This window comes from Papaver somniferum, chromosome 7, assembly GCF_003573695.1.
Source record: "Papaver somniferum cultivar HN1 chromosome 7, ASM357369v1, whole genome shotgun sequence".
NCBI lineage: Eukaryota > Viridiplantae > Streptophyta > Magnoliopsida > Ranunculales > Papaveraceae > Papaver > Papaver somniferum.
Genome location: NC_039364.1, coordinates 46087409 through 46099267, shown reverse-complemented (window position 1 = coordinate 46099267; position 11859 = coordinate 46087409). Strand labels below are relative to the sequence as shown.

Below are 11859 nucleotides of genomic sequence, written 5' to 3'. Positions count from 1 at the left end.
ACCGGTGAACTTTTCTAAAAAACCTCTCTCCTCTCTAGCTTCTTCTCAAAATTAAAAAAAACTTTCTACTCCATTAAAGCTTGCTGTTAAGATCTAGTCCATTTTGGGCTAGATCTGAGCAGGTTTCTTTACTTTTTCTAGTTTTCAAAGATAGTTAGTAGTCTAGGATAAATTTATTTAAGTTTTTGTTTCAATCTCCATTGCTTTTAGGAGATTTTTATGGTGTTCTTGGGGGTGTGCTGCCCTCTTTGTTTGTGTCTTTTCCTTTATGGAGATTCTTTATGCTCTCTCATGGAGTTTTTTTGTGATCTCAATGGAGATTTTAGATGGAAGTTCAAGTGTGAAAATCAAGATTCAAGACTTTGGGCATATTACTATCATATTTTTATGAGAAGATCTCTTTTTCAAGAAGAAAAAACTCTTTCAAAATGGTTGGATTACAATCAAAGAACCGTTCTCTCAATCTTAGGATTGTTTGGTACTCTTGTTGGTAATTTGTTATTTCTCTTCACAAATTACTCTTTGTTAGTACCTTTGAATTGTAATTCGATCTTGATGTAGTTGGAATCCATGTAATCTCTATTTTATCATGAATGAAATTTATGAGATTTATCAAAAAAAAAAAAAAAAATTGAGAGGACTTGCTCAATCGAACAAGTGAACAACAGTATAAGCAAATCTAAAAGAAGCACTACACGGGACATAATCTCCCGTAAAAAATAAAAATAAAAATCAAAGTAGACGGGGGACTATTCCTGCACCGAAAAAAAGTAATAAAAAAAAACCATCAAGACATAGACTGCCCCAGTCTGAGTTAAAACTCGAATCTAAAACCATTTTCGATGGATGTTTTTCCATTCTTCATTCTACTTCTCTTTTTTTTTTTCCACTTTCTCCGTATCAATGTCTTCTTTAGCCTTTTGATCATCCTCATACTATCGTATCTCGCAAAATCAAATGAAACCCACTAGTTAACCATAACAGGTAAATCCAATTAACCTAAAAAACTCATTTTTCCATATCAATATCATCATCTAATGTTGTTTTTTTGTATGGCCTATTTTTTTTTCTTTATAATTTTTTGAGGGTATTGTGCGAATTCATCAAATTAAAAATATGATTGTTGACCTAACCTCTTATTTCATTAGTTTACTGTGATTGATTAATGATTGTTAGTTGTTTTTGATTGATAATTCATTATACTTGTTTTAAAGTCCATATCGAAAACAATGGATTATACTAGTGTGTCTTCTAAAGGTGCAACAAGTCATGTATGCAATACTCTTAATATGGAAAATGACAACTCTTGGTTTAGATTTAGGGTTGGATGGAGCAATTTGCATAATTTGTATGAAATTGTATGTCAACATTCAAAATGTGAAGTGTTTATAACAATTGTGGATTAGGTCGGTTACTTGAGATAAATGTTTTGAAAGATGATTAACAACTCACACATGCAATTGTTGAGCGGTTTTGGAATCTACAATTACTTTTCATTTTCCTACATTGAAATAGCGCTCACTCCGACTTCTCTTGGTTGACGGGTATTTTTTTTCTCGAAAATTAACTTGATATAAAAAGTTAACTAACTAGGTTGATCACCTGTTTAGTATCATGTAATACAAATACTTCATTGCCAGGATATAGTACTCTCTTCTCACAATGTTAATAAGATGAGAAGTAAAGAGAAACTAACTCATGCAACTTTGGCAACCACAATTGCCTTAGGGGAATACAAATTAACATACGAAAGTAGGAAATTATATCTACATTGTTACATAACATTTTATATTTGGACTGTTGTTGAGGATTTTGCCATTGATTTCTGATTTCTTTCACCACCGTCTTGTCATCTACTTGGAGGTTACATCATCTGTATTTGTTATTCTTCATCCATATCATCGCTGCAATAGCTCCGATTGTGATTCCTTCCTTCCTTGATGATACTTTGCATGAGAAGATTATCCTGTCCCTGATTCTGTCACTTTCATCTGTGAACAAATTTATGACCACTGCCTCAGAAAAATGATTTACATAGTAACAGAAACTTGTGATGGTTAGTGTTGGGGTAACTTTTGTTGTTTCCTTATGGTGTAGTAGAGAATGAGTTGGTTTCTGTTCAAAGTTATGGATTGTTGGTTTTTTCTGGTGGATTTGATGTATTGAAGTATTTCACTGACTGTTGTAGTTGGGTTGGCAGGGACATTTTGGAAGCAATTTTTACACCTAGTTTTCCAGATTATCCAACACCCTGCTGCCAAACTTTCCGCTCTCTGCATTAAATCCCTACCATTGTTACTACCCGTATTGAATCAGGACTCTATCCAAACTCTAGTGTTAACATTTGCAGTTGTAGGTATCCTACATTCTAATCCAAACCAAACTGCTCTACTGAAAGGGCAGTGTATCATAACATGGGATATTGTTTCATCTTGACTATCGCAAAAACAACATTTAGGAGAGATATCGGGATTCCATTTACTAATTTTACTCTAACCGGAAGGATATCATTGTAACACTTCCAAACCAATAGTGGAATTCTTGGGATGGAATTTATCTTCCAAATTTTGTCCCAAATAGGATTGGGTAGGGAGACAACATTGGTTTGACTAGTGGAGGAGGAGATCCACTCATAAGCCGACTTGACATTCAATATCCCATTTTTGGCCGCTGGCCATATCAATCTGTCAGGTTGCTGAGCAGTGTTATGGAGATCAATGGTTACCATATTTTCTACAACCTGAGACTTAAACACTTGGTATAGAAAATTTAGGTTCCACGTCCTAGTTTGAGCATCAAAGATTTACTAACCAGTTTTAGAGTATTTTGGATAATTGGTTTGGTATCCTCAGCAGTGAGTTGATTTGGGTGTTGCATAGGGATCCAATTATGTTCCCATATCAAAACCGAAGTTCTTGTACCTATTTCCCATCGACTCCACTGTTTGACCACATTTAGACCTTTCCATAACCAAGAGCTTGCCGGTTTTGTGGTTTGGATTATGGATCATTCTCCAGGATGTTTTGGCCAGCATGTCCCTTGTTGAATTTACTAAAATTTTTGAAACTTAAACTTCTTTGTTTGTTTTTTTTTGCAAAAATTGGTCCATGCTTTAAAACATGTCCCCCTAGAGTTAGATTTGTTGTGCCCTCACTGAAAAGCTCTGTTGCTACTATCCATAGTTTTTATGATGGCTTTTGGTATAACAAAACAAGACATTTGATAGGTAGTCGTTGAATCAGCTACATATTTTATCATGACTCCCTTTCCAGCTCCTGACAGAAGTTTACTTGTCCATCCTGCTAGTCTCTTATTGTGTTTCTCAGCTATTGATTGAAAGCACATAGTTTTGGACCTAGGCGTGAACAAAGGTACTCCTAAATATTTGTCTTCCAATTTTATACTCCCCACTTTTAGGATGTCTATCAGCTTATTAGCACTCTCCTCTGTGACTTTTTTTCCAAAGAAAATTCCCGATTTCTCATAATTTATTAGTTGTCCATAGGCCCTACTAAAATTATCGAGAACACTCAACAGGTTTTGACAATCTCTCTTAGTGGCTTTAGTGAAGATGAGACAGTCATCCACAAACAGCAGATGAGAAATCGACAGAGGCGTTTGGAGAAAGTAACTCCGTTGATCAAATTCTTTGCTTCCGCATCCATTAGAACCCTCGACAGACTTTCCATGCATATAATGAAAAGATAAGAGGACAAAGGGTCTCCTTCTCTTATTCCCCTTGTTGGTTTAAAAAACCCCATAGGGGAGCCATTTATTTATACCGCACAGGATGTGGTACTTATGCATTGCAATATTAAGTTGATCAAATCCTTATTGAATCCCAATTTTTCCATTACTTGGGTTAGAAAGGTCCATTCGACCATATTAAAGGCGTTTGACATGTCCAACTTAAGGCTTATGTAACCATTTTTTATTTTCTTAGTTCTCAAAGTGTGAATAACTTCATGGGCTATTACAATATTATCCGCAATTTGCCTACCAGGGACAAAATATGATTGATAAGGAGAAATGAACTTATCGATGAAAGGCTTTATTATGTTTGCAAGCAGTTTCGAGATGATTTGTAAATAGTGTTACAAAGAGAAATTGGTCTAAAATCAGCCGTTGTTTCTGGTAAATCTCTTTAGGGATCAAAGTGATAAATGTAGAAGTTAATTCCTTTAGAAGAAATTTTGATTCAAAAAGTTGTTAGATCATTTTTGTAACATCATCTTTTATGAGGAACCGATTTTTATGGTAGAAGCTGGCTGGGAAACCATCTGGTCCGGAAGATTTATTAGGGTGCATATCAAAGACGATCAATTTAATCTCTAGTTCCATCGGGATACGAAGCAGTTTTGTATTATCCGATTCAGAAACGCAACAAAGGATGAGGTCCAGGATTTGGTTTTGGGTACTAGGTTTTGTGGTGCTAGCCATCTTGGAAAAATGGCTAAAAAAAGTATTTACAATTTGCTCTCTTTCATGACACCATTCACCATATCTTTTTTCACCGCTTTTATCCTCAACTTTTTGGCCTTGTAGGTTGCCGAAGAGTGAAAATAGCCAGTATTTTTGTCTCCAAGTTGGATATTATTATCGGTGGTCTTTATTTTCCAAAAAGCTTCTTCAAATTCATACCACTTAACAAGATCATTTTGGATTTGTTTGATTCGGGAGTTTTTGAGATTATTTTTTGCATATTCCAGAGTTTGGTTAAGAATTTTTATATTATGTTGAATGTTACCAATGTACTCTCTGTTTCATATTTTAACCTCTTTTTTCACATTTTTTAGTCTAGAAACAAACTTAAGAGCCTGAGATCCGTCTACCTCTACGTCCCAAGCCTTGGCTATAACATCGAAGCAGGAGGGATCTTTCATGTAAATTTCAGACAACTTAAATGGTTTGGCTCCATCTTTCCAACACGTGGAAGTACGAATAAGAATAGGGATGTAATCAGACCCTGTGGGGGCTAAGTGATCAGCCATAGCTCTAGGAAAAAAATCAAATCAGGCAGAGTTTGCTAGGGATCTATCCAGCCGTGCTTCAATGAATTCTATACCACTTCGCTTATTGGACCAAGTCAATGGGTATCCTACAAAACCCGGATCCAAGAGACCAGCGTTGTTTATCATTTGGGAGAAAAAATTCGTCTCACAAGGGTCTATCCTCTTTCCTCCCCTCTTTTCACTTTCAATTAGCACAAAATTCAGATATCATAACACCAACCATGGTGTTTATACAGTTCTAGCTAGATCATTGAAGTAAATACAACTCACATGTTTTTTCATCTTATATGGGCAAGCATAAACAACAGACAACATCGAATCGAATTTTCTAATTTTATCTAAAATCAAGACATCTATCTGGTTATCGAAATTGTGAATGAACTGAAGATCAATTTTGACAAACCAAGCAAGAACAATACCTCCTACAGTACCAGCCATCCCAGTTGGATTTACGACAATCATATCCAGGTATTGAAGTTTTTTAATTATCAGAATGATGTAGGATTCATGGTGTTTGGTTTCCTGAAGGAAAATCAAATCTGGTTTGTGTTTGGTAATTAGGTTTCTAAGATGTGATTTTGTGTTTTTTTCCTAATCCTTGGAAATTCCAAGCAAGAATATTGATAGACATATTGTGAAAATAGGGTAAGGAGATATCATACTTAGAAAAGAAGCACTGAAAATTGATAGAGATTGAGTAATTCAAAAGGCTATGAGGATTTGGTTTTAATCATACCTAGCTTACCACAGAGTTTTTGTTCCCATTGCTTGATCTAGCATTTCAGTATCTGCTCCAGAGGTTGTACTCAATGTCCATTTCTCATCGATTGCTTTTGAGTAGATTTTTAGCGCATTCATCTGCGGGTTTTCTTTGCTAACCTCCAAAGCTCTATCAGTTGAAGAGGGCATGGGAAAAGGAGAGTTTGGTGAAGTGATGGTTTGGGTTTGGGTTTGGCTTGAAGTTTCCAGAGAATGTGGGAATGGTTTAATGGTTGGGTTTTGTTTTTTTGGGGTACTGAAAATGGCAAGGTAGGAGCATGGTAACAATTCTCCAGTAGAGGAAGGAGGAACCGCAAGACTGGTGAGGGTTTGAAGTGGATTCAGAGTTTTTTCCATAAGATGATGAGGGAGCTTGAAGATTGGGTTTAGGATTTTGGTTGATAGTTTCACTGGGATTCTTCTTGATCTCTTCCTTTGTTTGTGCATTCTCAGCTTGTTGTAGATTACAGCACCAGTAGCACCTTTACCTCCCATCATAGTAGTAAGACTATTAACCTCTGCCTTCATTTGTTGCATCTCTGATTCAGTAATTGCTCCTTGTAGATTTGCAGTCCCATCACTTTTTGCCAACTGAGAAGAGCCTTGTTGATTATGATGTATTGTGAACTCCTCAAATTTGTAGCCTTTTTCTCCAGTCTCCTTGTCTCTTAATCGAGTAGTATTTCCTTTTTCTCCCATACAAAAAACAATTTCCTCCACCGTCTGTTGTTTTTCTCTCTCTATCAGTACTCAGTCTCTGAGTTGGGATTTTTATTTTCCCTTGAATCCTGCTCAGGTTGATTCTTTTTGTTGGTATTGTTCTTTGTTTAAACTTTTCAAAACCCGGTGGAGGTTCAGTATACCTATCCGGAGTCAAGATTTTGAAGCAAGAGCTGGTATTTGTATCAAAAGCTATCTTTGTTGGTGGTCCATGCACAAAGCTGAAGCTGCATATCTCCTTCTCGACTCCCCTTTTATCCACTTCACTGTCTGATCTCTACAGTTTTGCTGCTGGTAAGACTTCAATCTCTTCTGGCGCATGACGTTTCGAGGAAGGGACATCACTATCCATCATAGTTTCATGCAGAGTAACTCCAACGTTAAAGCTAGCTTGGGTGGTCTCAGCGGATTTAGGTTTTGAGACCATAATCTCTTTACCTTTCAGCACTAAAGGAGGTGGAGTCTTACTTGATTCACCTTGATACGAGATGATCGAGTTTTTGAGAACAACTGCATTTTCTTCTCCTTGAAAGGCCTCAGCTATTTCTTCAAGCTTCTTTTCAATAAACCTTGCATCTTCTTCCATCTCCATATGTTCATCTAATTGAGGATCAGAAAGCATACCAGGCTGAGCTTTCTTCACACATTTCTTCCGAGGGTGGTTCAGGACTCTACACAGCTTGTAGAAGCCTTTTGGAAGTCTCTCGAAGAACATATTTACTCTCAGCTTTTCTGATTTACCTATGTTAATAGGTATGTGATCCCATAACCTATCATTGACATTGATTTCCACTAGAGCACGAGGACATGTTAGAGTAAGTTCATTTCTAGCTTGGTATTCAACCATATAACATGTAGCCATGTTGCTTGCGATTTCATAAGGTGTTGGTTCTATTGTTAGCTCAGGGGGAAGATTCAGCAGTCGAGCCCACATAGTAACAATATCCATGTTTACGGATTCAGGTGCTACACCATAATGGTATTTTTGTACAACGAGCATAAATGGACTATAACTCCAAATGTTGCGTTAAAGTGCATTTTGAACCTCTTGCTGAGTGTTGAGACAAAAAGTGAAGATATTCTTTACATTGCCTTTTATTACCAGTGTACAATCTGGTTCATAACCGATTTTCCAAATGCTTTGTACAATATCTTTGGCTTTTTCTTTACTGAGCTTAAAATCACAGTTTATCTTAGATATAATCAGTGTTTTGCTTTTATTTCTGATATCTTCTATATTTTTGTCAGATATAGTAAATTCCTTGTTTGTACTCAACTTTTCTTCTAGGCTAATAACAAGCTCCTCTTCTGAGAAATTAGATGACATATTGATGAGAATGAAATCTTTGAATTTCTTGCACCATGGAGTGTATAGCATTTTTACCAAAACAAAAAGTCAGATCCAGAATTCCCACCAATAAAAATTTGTATCTCATTGATTAGCGAGAAGAAGACCACTGGGGAGAAGGTACGCATAGGCCAGGTAAAAACCATTAAAGGCGGCAGGGGACAGGTGATAGACGCATTTATGTGTCTAATTCGTCCTCATTGTTCCCTATTGTTAGTACTCGATTTCGTACTTATTATGGTGTTTTGTGTGTTTGTAGGCATTTTTTTGGAAATAAATATTGTTGGAAAATTCGGCTCGAAAAGTTGCTCGGAGCACTCCGGGAGGACAATTGCTATACAGACCCCAAATTTGTCTAAGGGGGACCCTGGGCTATGTACATCCCAATTTCATTCTCAGCACCCACCTGCTAAGGGCACCCCTACTCTGGATAGGGGCACCCCCTTCTTCTTCCACGTTTAAACAGAATTTGGTGGGAAATTTCATGCAAACTACAGGCAGATTTTGGTTCGAATTTTGGATGTGTTTGAGTAAGACTCAACGACTGAAATCGTTTGGGTAGTTTTCATTGATCTAAACAGGCGTGGTAAGGTCGTTATTGTTGATCCATTTGGGCTGGATAATCACTTGAAAGCAAAACATGGAGTGAGGAAAAAGTCGGGTTTTTCCTGCAATTAAGCTGTGAAGATTTTTGGAGATATTTGGCGAGATTTTTGGCTTGAATTGGATTAGCATCAATCCTTGATGACTAGACAGGGGACGCGTAAACTTTGGGATTGACAGAATCAAACTGTATTTGGAAACACGACAAAATAGGGGAGTTTATTCTCGGAGAGAGATAATCACAGCATTACAACGAATTTTGACATGTACTCACGTGTTTGGATAGAGTTGGATTGCTGAATAAGAGTGAATAAGATGAACAAGGATATTCTGCACGTCATTCACAGCTGCATATGAGAAAGAAAATATTTTCTTTATTACCGAGTAAAGGAAGATTATTGGGAGTTAATGAGCGAGATTTGTTGTTGTTGTGCTATATATAAAGGCTGATGGGATGTCAGTGAGGGCTATGGAGAGTTAGGGGTAGAAAGTAGCGAGCACAGAAGGCTGCAGAGAGTTGTAGTCGGAGTTCTTGCACTTTCAGGCGAAGAAGAAGAAGACGAAGAATAGATCACTGTTTATGTAGTACCTGTCATCTTTTCTTTGTAACAGCAATTGTAACAGAAGATTCTGTAACGCCCTTTCACCGTTGCAATCTCTGCTCCATTATAATTCTTCAATAGAAACACATTTTTGAGCAATGAATTATATTTTGAGCGTGTTTTTCACTATGTGGAGCTAGACCCATCACTGGGACAACGGAGGAAGCAACTTTTCATGATTGTGGTAAATGAATTAATTCTTTTATTGACTTTTTGCATAGATTTAATTGCTTTATGATTTCTATTAATTACTTGTTATTTTGTCTGATGTCGCGTGCTTGGTTTAAATTACTTTTGATGCGTCATGCTTACGACTTACAAATAATGTTTTATGAAATCTATTTTTGGCAAAGAATTAGAGTCAGAACTTCTTTAGTTTGAGCTACATTGTTTAGAGTTAATGATTGAACCACAAGAATATGAAAAGTAGTGAAACCTTGCGTGTCAGTGCTTGTTTATCTTGTCACCATATTTATATATATTTTCCTTATTTTCGTTTATTAAAAATTAAAATCAATCCAACAAAGTCCGAGTGAACGACAACCTTTACCATTATCTAAAATTCGATCAATTTTTGGCGCCGCCGACGCGGATTTGTTTATAGATTTGTTTTTAGGTTTTATTTTATTTGTTCTTTTTACGCATTTTTAGTATTTTTGTTTGCTTTCAGATTTGGAGCTAAGCTAAAGAAAAGAGGAGAAAGTGCCGAAAAGAAAGGCAAATCCCAAAAAGGAAAGAAAAGAGAAATCCAAAAGGAGTGAAGAAGAAGATTTTGTAAATAATTTTATTTTATTTTTTTAGAAACTGTAATTAAGGTTTTTATTTTTGTAATCTTTTATTTTTGGACCTTTTTTTTTTTTTTTTTTTTTTTTCTTTTTGGACTTTATTTTTGGACATTGGACATTATTTTTTTTTTAAACCCTACGGAAGGGTAGTTTCAAATATAAACTGCACAGGGAAGGACGGCAATTACGATATCGCCTCGGCCCCTCGGGTTCGTACATGACATAGGAGTTGTGGCCTGAATCGACTTCAACGGTTCATCCCCTGTCTGGAACGGGAGGTAAGAATTCTAAACACCCGTGAATCCCCTGTCAGCGGGTTTACTGGATGATTTTGTATGCATATATGTTGAGGAATCGAATTCGGCTGTTTTAATTTCCTAGTAAAGGGCAAGGTCTGGCCATACAAGATAAGGGTTCGGATTTCATCACCGTTCTCTTCTTGCCCGCCTTAGGAAAACGAAACTAAACGCGAACCTAAGCCTAAAATTTTGACTAGAATGAGACCGATAGGGTAACGAGCTTAATAGGAAAGTCATTCGAAAAAATATTGGTTACTCTTTTAAGCATACTTCGAAGTTCATGATGGTTTCTGTGAGTTGAATGCGTGACTGCGCCGCCTTGTAATGCGGTGAGGCCTTGGGTATCAAAGCTCCATGCAGCTTCCCTCGCCTCTATTCAACTTACTTTGACTCGGATTGATTCCAGAGGGGTTTGCTTAAATTGTAACGAATTCCCTTTCGAAGGATTAGAAGATGGTCTAGAAACAATCTAAGTGGAGCCATCATGATTTTTGTTTGCTAGATAAAATAGGCTTGTTGCGGTCAAGTCAGCCTTCTTTGTGCTTGTTTAGAATCCCCTTGCAGTTAGGGTGTCGAACTGGTATAGCCAATACAATGATTATCCAACCGAGCAACATGGACATTACTCTTTTTATGATCATAGTGTAAATAGTGGTTGGGAACGCCAACCTTTTCAAGATTTTGGGTCATACCATGGTGAGCCCAATTATTATCCGCATGCGCATCAGTCTTACGAGCAAGAAGATTATAATACTAGTTCTTCGTATTTAGAGGATACAATCAAACTTTTGAAAAGTAGTCCTTTTTATGATCCTTCAGTTCCTATTCCTTCTCTAGAAGAGTCTCTCAGGAATTTAGCTGAGTCATCACGTAAGTTAGTTGAATCGACATACAAATTAGAGGAGGTGAACAGTGTAGTTATGGATGAAAGAACTACAACAACGACTGAATCTTCTTTGGAAGATCTCCTCCATAGATTAAGTGAAAATTAGATCCAACCCTTAGGGGCCTTTCTTTAGAAGATACCCTTGAGAGGATAGCTGAGACGACACGTAGACTTGAGTTAGATACGAACGAAAGTATTGCTCGAAATGACTTGAATTTCCAATGTAGTGTATCCAAAAATACCCTTGAAAATGAGTTTAGTTATTTGCATAATCAAGATATCGAGGTTAGATTTGGTGACACTCCTTGTGTAGATGAGGTTCAGCCATTTTCATGTTATTATAATGATGATTATGATGTGGACAATGTTGATGAAGAATCTGAAGTATTTAGGCATGGTGATTAGGAATTTTTTACTCCTAATGAACTTTATGGTGATAGTGTTATTTCTGGTTCAAATCCCGATAATTTTAATGATTATTCACCTATTCAAAAGAACGAGGATTTGATTAGAGATACCACTTATTTACATGATGTAGTATTTCCTTTTGATTACGAAGTCGATAATGGTCTAGAAGAACAAGTTTATTCTGAGAATACCGTTTTAGAGTCTAGCGATTTAGAAACAATGGTCTTAGACGAAGAAAATGAACTCGTAGAGATATTAAATATGAGTGAGTATGCGTCACTTGAGTATAACCTAGAAGAAGCAATTAACTATTTTCAGGATTCCAATGATCTATAAGTTAGGGAAATTGTATCTAGTCTATCTAGAAATACCCAAAAATCTAAGTTTGGGGGTGATTATCATTCTCCTTGTGCCATACCTTTAGCTCTTACAAAGAT

General features: G+C 36.6%; 1 long non-coding RNA gene across 2 annotated transcripts; it reads left to right on the top strand.

Moving 5' to 3' along the window:
* Nucleotides 1-5150: 5150 nt before the first annotated feature.
* LOC113297180 lies at nucleotides 5151-9171 on the top strand. Of its 2 annotated transcripts, none has more exons than XR_003333357.1 (2): nucleotides 5151-7974; nucleotides 8099-9171. It is a non-coding gene; the product is annotated as an uncharacterized LOC113297180 (long non-coding RNA). The 2 variants fall into 2 exon arrangements; XR_003333358.1 differs by having other exon boundaries at nucleotides 5151-8004.
* The last annotated feature ends 2688 nt before the right edge of the window (nucleotides 9172-11859 follow it).